The sequence below is a fragment of the Triturus cristatus genome, chromosome 4_2 (genome assembly GCF_964204655.1).
Source record: "Triturus cristatus chromosome 4_2, aTriCri1.1, whole genome shotgun sequence".
In the NCBI taxonomy this organism is placed as follows: domain Eukaryota; kingdom Metazoa; phylum Chordata; class Amphibia; order Caudata; family Salamandridae; genus Triturus; species Triturus cristatus.
Window position 1 is genome coordinate 755,063,011 of NC_140586.1, and position 9,385 is coordinate 755,072,395.

Genomic DNA, 9,385 nt, shown 5'->3' on the forward strand with positions numbered 1-9,385 from the left:
CCTGCTGGTCTGTAACTTCTGGGAGACTTCCTGTGACAGACCCTTCACATAATTCTGGACAAAGAGGTGATGTCCGGTTGCAGTGGTCATGTCCTGGCCACTATAATCGGAAAACACTGTCTCGAATCGAGAGAAGTATTCGGATACATCCTCCTGGGGTTTCTGGCAGCAAGCCGTCACTATCGACCAGTCTACCTTCCTTTCTGGGATTAGGGTCTTTAATTTCTGAACAATCTTGTCTGGGAGTTCCAATATGGCCTTTAGAGGTTTCTGTCCAGGTTCTCGCTGCTTGTCTATGGTATCGAGTTGTACCCAGGTATATCCGAACGGCTCAGCGTGGTCGACTTTCCGGATTTGCTTCCACACATCAGCCGGCAGACATAACCCGAAGAACAAATCGATATCCGCCAAGGTCATTATAGTTGAACCTAAGGCCGTACCTAGTTCTGTGTAAAAGGCAGTCGGGTTCTTTCTTAAGTCGGGTAGGCTTTTTCTAAAGGTCAGGATGTCTTGTTGGTCCCATGGCTGATAGACCCAGTTATATACAACCCTTCCCTTCGCATCTTGGTGGTTGATATCATCGTGTGTTCCCTGACCTCGTGGGGGGACCCAGTAAGGAGCGGCTTCCTTGATGGGCATCATGGTATCAGCTTTTCCTGCCTGGGGTTCAGTCGTTATGGGGGTTTCTGTCTTGGTCGTCTGCCTGTGTTCTTTAAGATGTCGGAAGACTTCGAGTGTACGTGTGAAGAGGTCCGTCACATCGCCCTCTCCCTCTTCCCCAATATCAACCTTTCTATACAAGGTTGCTAAGCCTTCGGGACCTTTATCCTGGTACCTATCCTCATAGGCATTCAGAGTGTGATAACAAAGTCGTACGACTTAGTGTCGTCTGTGGTTGTCGGCATACGAGTTATACATATCTGTCACATATTCCTCACTTTCCTTCCGTTCTACTAGTGTTCTCACTACCTTATCGATTCCGGCTCGTTCACCCTTTGTTAGCCGATTCATTCTGGCGGAATCTTTCTTTCTCGTCTCAGGGTCATCTAACGTTATTGCTAACGTTGTGTTCAGTACAAGAGGCTCGGCCGGCGCGGAGGCCGTGAGGACCGAGGCCCTGGTACTGCTTTCGCTTGCGTTCGGGGGTTGTGGGTGCTGCACTATAGGTTGGGAGGGAGCGTATGGAGTGGGCATGTAGATGATCGGAGGACCTAATAGCAATTCATCGTTCGCCCGTTGCTTGGAAGGCAACTCAGGGTAGAGCGTAGAGGGGGTCCTAACAGGGCACTGGCCTGACGTTTCAGAATTTTGTTTTTCTTTAGCTTCCTTTCTCTCCTTTATTTCTTCCTCTAACTTTCTAGCGGCAAGGTGAGCTGCCTTTCGTAGTTCTTTTTCTGCCTTTACTTCTTCTCTCTTTTTCCGTTGCGTTGTTTCTTTGCGCCACATGCCAATACTGTCGAGCATAGTGGGCGTCGTTTTATTGCTACGTAGAGCTATTTCTAGCGTTTCTATTTTATAGTCATCAAAGGATCCCATCAGTGGCCACTGACTTTCGGAGTCCTTCTTTGTATATTTATGCCATAGTTTGCTTTAAGCTACAGCGACTAGTCCATATTTAGTAAACATGTCCTTATTAGGGGTGCCTTCCAGTGGAGCCGGATGGTTCATCTCTAATAAGCGGTCCGGGCAGAACCAACTACTACTCAGTGGGGAGAAGATAGGCATGACGGGTTACAACGGGGACAAAAGTCTGCACTACCTATCTTTTCACTGCTTGCAAAGACTAGACAGAATATCTCTATTCCACGTTATTTGTAAGCAGAGAATACCTCCAAAGAACCAATATCGAACAACCAGTGTTCGGACAATCAAACAATCAATGGTGAGAAAGAGATAGGCATGACGGGTTACAACGGGGGACAAAAGTCCGCGTTACCTATCCTTCACTATCTGCAAAGACTAGACAGAATATTTCTATTCTACATTATTTGCAAACAGAGAATATCTCAAAAAGCACTATTCGTCAAAAACAATCAATGTTCGGACAATCAATCAGTGGGGAGAATAATAGGCACGACGGGTTACAACGGGGGACAAAAGTCCGCGTTACCTACCCTTCACTATCTGCAAAGGGAGAGAGAGTGTTTCTACTCTTCCCCGTTTGTAGGCAGCGAATATCTCAAAAAGAACAATCAAATAAGCAATACTAGTATTTTCAATCAATCAATCAATCGTTTCGCAATTTGTCGTGTTACGCGACCTTACCCGTACCGCATGGACAGTTTCTCGTCTTCCGCCTCCAGCGCCCGATCGTCCTCTACTCTCCGTATTTGCCGCGGCACTCCTGATGGTTCCCAGTCAGGACCGTAGATCACTTGAGAGAGGTCTGCTCGGAACCAGTGAAGTTCGGATGATCGGCTGCCAGACGAGGGTCTATCGGGCAGGAGCTCTTCCCGATCGTTGCAGTCGTTCACTCTGTCGTCGGGACCTCTCCCGTTGGATCCACGTGTCGCTGATGGGCCCCACGTTTGGGACGCCAATTGTTAAATGGTAGCGGCAGTTTCAGTCGATAACCTTTCAAGTATTGCCCGGCGGTAATCGCCTCTTATACCATTCGATGATTAACCAACAAAAGAGGCAGGCGCCGGAGACTGGAAGGCAGGAAACAAGTTTTATTCCGTCGGAGCAGAACACATCAGATCGGACAGCAAGGTATCGTCTCGAGGTGCTCTAACCACATCTCTGAGGCCTGGCCTCTTATACACAGGTTTATTGCTTTATTACCGGTTTATCGTACATGGCACATTCTTGAGATTGCTTTGATACATGAAAGAACATCCTCGGAATCCCCGGCTCGGATCCGCTCCCACACATAACTACAGTGGAAGTCCCCACCCCACCCACAGTAGGAGATGGCTATCACACAGCTGGACATTCCGCCAATTCCTGGGGGTGTGTGTGACTGGTCGGGTCTCAGGGGGTGGGGGTCTTGATCTACTGTAATCCCTTTGATGTGAGGTGTTTCCTTTACAGTAGGGGCAATAAACTGCATCCGCAGGGCTAGGTGATGGCCTGGGATCGGTTCGGACAATCGGGCGCAGAGGAAGGGGGTTATCAAAAAGGATGTATGACCATGTATGGGATGAAAGGAGGTGTTGGTCAGGCGCGGGATGTGGTTCCATGGCAGGGTCGCGCAGAAGGAGAGGGTTTATGGCCCATGTATGAGAGAGCGGGGGTGGCCGGCGTGCGGGGGATGTTTGCAGCGCCTGAGGGACGCGCTAGCGATCGGCAATGAGACCATGGTGCCTAAAATGGCCGTCGCGCGTTTTCTGCGTGTGGCGCTTGGGGAGAGACAAGATGGAGCAGATAATGTTCAGATACGAACTAAATTTCCATAGTCCTCCCTTTTAACATATCTCGCCAGATTGTTTAGTTCGGATCTATCCCCATAATACCACATACTTCTACTTCGTACAGGGCTTTCATTCGTTCTGCTTCAAAGTTCAGAGTCTTAGGGCAGATGTTGTTTGTGAAAACATAAAGGTGGCAAGCACTGAATCTCCAGACAACACCCACACAGTATCACAATTGGTATCATGATAAATGTAAACAACCTCCACCCCCAACTTTTAATAGTGTCCCAAAACCAACTCCCAAGCGACCATCCTTCTTGCTCCTGATGAACCTCCGCGGAAAGTCTGTGGAGGTGTTCAATCGCCTTGTAGACTGAGGGTGAGTTATCCGGTACGTAGGTACAACAGCTGGACCCAATGATGCGGCATGCTCCTCCACGATCAGCCAGAACCACGTCTAGAACGAGGCGGTTCTGAAGAGCTACCAGGCGGACGGCCTGAAGCTCAGCGGTGTTGTTGGTGAGGATGCCGGCTGTAATGTTCATTGTGGTTTCGACTGCCTGGGTTAGGTGCCGGATGGCACGGCTGTTTGCCATTGGACCCCACAGTGGAACAAGTCCCTTTACTGCATCCATGAACTGTGCTCCAGTGGAGTCGGCTTGTACAATGTCCTTTGCACGTTTCTGCCGGTGATGGTTTGCTGGAGCCACATATGTTGGAGGGAGGATAAAAGCGATGTAGCAGGTGCCTCCCCAACCTTTCGGAAGCCAGGTGTAGGCCTTAGTACCACAGACGAAGTACATATCTGGGGAGGTAACAAAGGAGGGTGGGTCAACTGAGTCCAATGTTCGGGTGATGAGACAGGAACTGTGGCCTACCGGCTGTGTTCCTAGGCCTTCGAGGCACACCAGACCTGTGATGTTGACGACGGATAGGGCCACTGTTAGGGTGGCGGCCGTTCGTTTCCGGAGGTAAGAGAAGGTGGGTCTGGCTGGGTTGTTGAACACCTGCATTTCAACTCGCTCCTTGGCAGGGATGTCCATATGGAAAGAGGTGTTTGATCTCAGAGGACAAAAGGGGGCAGAGGTTTTTCCAGTTTGGTTCAGCCAGAACCCATGATAGAAGTGCGACACAGTTTTGCCGGAAATGGCATTGTCCTTGTAACTTTCTTGCAGGAGGATTAGCCAAGCGAGGCAAGAGCCATGGACAGAGAAGGGCGAAGGGATGAAAGGGATAGAATGTCCAGTGGCATGTGGTAGCAATCCACAGATCCAGCAGTTAGTGGCATTGGCGGCAAGATTGTGTTGGTGGAGCAGTTGCACAAAAGAGTTATTCCAGAACTCCTTACGTCTTTCTCGGAGTTGGGGTGAAAGAGAAATCAGATGGTGTTCTTTCATGGTGGTGGGTTGAGCAGTGGTCAGCAATGTCTTATGAGCGGGTGCGTTTTCTTCCATGATTCAGAAAGTGACCATGAGAAGGAGGCAAAGGAGAAGGGTAATAAAAAGTGCAATAGTCTTTGAGCTGTGCATTTTGTCAGTCTTTGGGTTTTTGTAGTGGATCTTCGGACGTCTGGTTGCTTCCATCATCTTCATGTCGGGCGCTTCCATCACCTTCAAGGGACTCGGTAGCGGGCAGAACCACAGGCTTTGTTTAGTTTCTCTCCTGGAGGCCTTTGAGGTGACTAGGCTACCGCTCTGAGATTTCAACTTTAGTTCGTGGTCTGCTTAGCCGAAGTTCCCTCCTTTCGTCGTAGGTTATACCCTTCTTTGGATGGCACAGTGGGATCGGGATGTTCAGTCAATTCAAGTGTCTCTGTATTCGGGTAGCAGCTCAGGGATGGTCGGTCTTTGTCCAGAAGTTCCTCTTGGGCGGTGATGTTGTCGGTGGTCGTCAGGGTCGATGATACCTTCTTGCAGTGGTGTGCATGCAGCCAATTACGTTTCCCCTCCACTCGAAGAGCTGTTCGGGTGGTGATCAGGACTTGCAGGGGGCCCGTCCACCGGGGCTCCAGACTCTTGGTGCGCTGGAAGTTGCGCACTAGGACAAAGTCACCGGGTTGGATGTCGTGTCCGGGGCCCCTGGAAGCATCGGGAATGGCTTGCAGCACCTGCTGATGGATAACAGACAACGTTTTAGTTAGATTGTACAGATAGTCAGACATGAGGACGTCCGGGACGTCGTGAATGGATGCTGGTTTTGGTGCAGTCCAAAGGTTCATGGGTCGCCCGAAGACGACCTCGTAGGGGGTTAAGTGGTGTTTGGTAGGAGTGGAACGCATTGATAGCAATGCTAGTGGGAGGGCGTCTGGCCATTTCAGTCCTGTGGTGGCAACTATTTTGGCTAGTTTGAGTTTCAATGTGGCATTATGTCGCTCAACCAAGCCTGCAGATTGGGGGTGGAAGACCGCATGAAACTTCTGTTTTACACCCAACCCTTTTAAGATGAGTTGGATAACTTCGGCTACGAAGTGGGGGCCGTTGTCGCTCCACAAAATTCGACAAAGGCCGTAACAGGGGAAGAATTCTTTCAGTAGTACTTTTGCGGTAGTCATAGCAGTGTTGTCGCGGGTTGGGTAGGCTTCCACCCATTTCCTGAAGGCGCACACAACGACAAGCACGTACTTCAGGGTTTGGCACCTTTCTAACTGAATGTAGTCCATCTGTAGGACCTCAAAGGGGTGACTAGGAACCCCAAACCCTCCCCGGGGTACAGCAGTTCCTTTACCAGGGTTGTGTTGGAGGCATATCAGACATTGTTGGACTAGGCGTTTAGCTGAGTCTGGGATTTTGTCGTTGTGCCAGACTTTGGAGATGAGTTCAATCATGGGGGCAGACCCTATGTGTGCGGGGGAGTGTGTCTTGGTCCGCATGGGAATCAGGTATGAGTCAGGTAGCAACCATTTGTTTGTGTCTCTAGTTCGCCAGCAACCTTCATCGTCTTTCAATCCCACCCGTGTCCATTCAGTCAATTCGTGTGGTGAGCTGGCCAATTGTATGTCTCTAATGGTTTCCCTAGCATCCTTCCATTTTTCAGTTTGTGATCTGGTCACATACATGCGTGTTGTTGACCTATTCTCGGCTGTGGTTTGGGCCGTGATGTCAGCCAGCGCATTTCCCTGTCCTATAATGTCCGTCACCTTTTTGTGTGCCTGGCATTTGATCACAGCTAGCCGTGTGGGGAGGAGGACTGCTTCGGTCAGAGCGAAGACTAGATCTCCATGTAGGATGGATGTGCCATGGGAAGTCAGGAATCCCCTCTCCCTCCATAGGAGCCCAAAGTGGTGAACCACCCCGAAGGCGTACAGGCTGTCGGTGTAAATGTTTGCGGTTGTCCCCGCTGCTAGGATGCATGCTCTTGTGAGAGCAATCAGTTCAGCCGCCTGTGCGGATCGCTGTGTGATGCGGGCTGTCTCAACAACTGTTCGGGCCGTGGTGACTGCATAGGCGGCTGAAGTGGTGCCGTCAGGGAGCTTGATGCATGAGCAATCTACCCACAGCTCTCCGTCAGGATCTGGGAAGGCAGTATCTCGGAGGTCAACCCTACTCTTGGTCTGTTCATCGGTGAGGGTCACACAGTCATGTATAGGGGACGCATTGGGGTCATTGTTAGGGAGAGGTAGCAGAGTGGCTGGGTTCAGAGTGGTGCATCGTTTCAACGTGATGTGGGGTGCAAGCAGAGTCAGTTCATAACCAGTCAGTCGTGCGCTAGTCAGGTGTTGAGTCTTAGTCTGGTTCAGGAGGGTGCCAACTGCATGGGGTACCAGCACGGTGAGGGGGTTTGAAAGCACGATCCCCTCACTTTGTCGGATAGAGACAGCAGCGGCGGCTACCGCTCGAAGGCAGGCGGGCAAAGCTCTGGCTACAGGGTCAAGAGTGGCAGAGAAGTAGGCACAAGGGCGTTGCTTGGGACCTATGGACTGGGTTAGAACAGACAACGCGCATCCCTCTCTTTCGTGGGTGAAGAGGGAGAAAGGTTTAGTGTAGTCTGGGGTTCCTAGGACTGGTGCTGAGCAAAGGGCGTCTCGTAATTTTTTGAAGGAGGATTGGCATTCGGGTGTCCAGGGGAGGGGGAAGGGGACATCTTTAGCCAACAGGGAAAGCAGAGGTTTTACAATAAGACTGAAGTTTGGCAACCACTGTCGACAGAAGGAGGTGAGGACTACCAGAGACCGCACTTGCTTCTGAGTTTTGGGAACAGGGGTTTCTAGGATGGTCTGAATTCGGTCAGGTGTAAGCTTCCTCCCATCTTTGGATAGGAGATGGCCTAGGTATTTCACTTGGGGTTGGCAGAATTGCAACTTCTTCCTGGAGACCTTGTGACCGTTCTCCGCGAGGAAGTGGAGGAGGTGGATGGTGGCTGTGACAGCAAGCGGAGTGGTGTCGGCCGCCAAAAGAATATCATCGACGTACTGTATTAACACCACTCCGTCCGGTAGTTGAACTGCATCCAGTTGTCTCTTGAGGGCTTGGCTATATATGCTGGGACTCTCAGTGTAGCCTTGTGGTGCCCTACAAAATCTGTATGAACGGGCTTTTAAGGTGAAGCCGAAAAGGTAGCGGCTGTCTGGGTGGATGGGGATGGAAAAGAATGCGTTCTTGAGATCAATAACGGTAAAGGTAGTGGCAGTGGACGGAATCAGGGTGAGGATGGTGGTGATATCTGAGACTACGGGGTACTGAGGTATGACTACTTTGTTAACCTCTCGTAAGTCGACAATGAAGCGGTATGCTTTCTCATCTCCCTCGCCTTGCTTCTTAACAATGGGTAGGATAGGGCTGTTGCAAACATTACTAACTACTTCTTCTACCACTCCTGCATTGACTAGGGACTGGATGATTTCCACCAACGCCTTCTCGCCTTCGGGCGATATCCGATACTGTGGAAGCTTTGAGAGCACTGCGTCCGGCCGGACAGTTATGTGTACAGGGTCGATCACCATGCGTCCTACGTCTGAGTCGGTTTTAGCCCATAGATGTGTGGGTAACGTGTCAAGTAGGGACAGGTCAGCATCGGTTATGGAGGGCATACGTCGTGCGAGACAAGGCCTGAACAGATCTGGGTTATCGTGCAGTATGACTCGAACTCCGTCTGGGGAACATCTGATGGTAGCCCGGAAATGTTTTAGTAAATCAAGACCCATAATGGCGTCGGGGGTGTTGGAGGAGAGCAGAAATGTCGTGTCAGTGGTGTTATTTTCCAAGTCAAAGGAGATTGGTGCGGACAAGGGATTAGTGGAGGGCGTTCCATCAAAGCCTATTGAGGTTACATGTGAGCCAGACAAGGGTGCCCTTGGGATCAGCCGTTTAGATAGCGCACTACGTGTCACCCCAGTATCTACCAAAAATGGAGACTTTGTGCCCAGGACCTTAGCAGTGACGTAAGGACCTTGCTGGTCAACACGGAGTTCGACTGGATCCCTCCCTTGCCCCTGGCGGTCCTATGCAAAGTCATGGGCGTTTTCGTAGTCGGACTGCTGGCACTGGTTCTGTCGGGGGCGGTCGAAGGTGTTTGGTCTGTCCGGCCTGTCGTTGGTGGTGTCGTTCGTGTACCCTCGTCCCTGTGCTCTATTTCTGGGGCTGTTTGCTATGTCTCTTGTGTCCCTATTCTTGTTCATATCCAGAAGGACCGGGCACTGGGATTTCCAGTGTCCGAACCCTTTACAGAACGCACACTGATTCTCGTCTAAGTCCCTGTGTCCAATGTAGGGTGTGGGTGCATGATCTCTAGGGGGTAGTTTTCTAGGAGCAGTCGGTTGGTAGTTTCCCTTGGGAGGTTCCCTTCCTATGGTCACCCCTTGCAACTGTGCGATCATAACCCTTTCCTTCAGCTCCTTTTTCTTTCTCTCGGACGCCCTATCGTTCTCATTCTTTTGGTGTTCGTAGTACTGGGCCATCTGGAGGATAGCTGCGGGTTTGGAGGCTGCCCAACTACTCCTGCTGGTCTGTAACTTCTGGGAGACTTCCTGTGACAGACCCTTCACATAATTCTGGACAAAGAGGTGATGTCCGGTTGCAGTGGTCATGTCCTGGCCA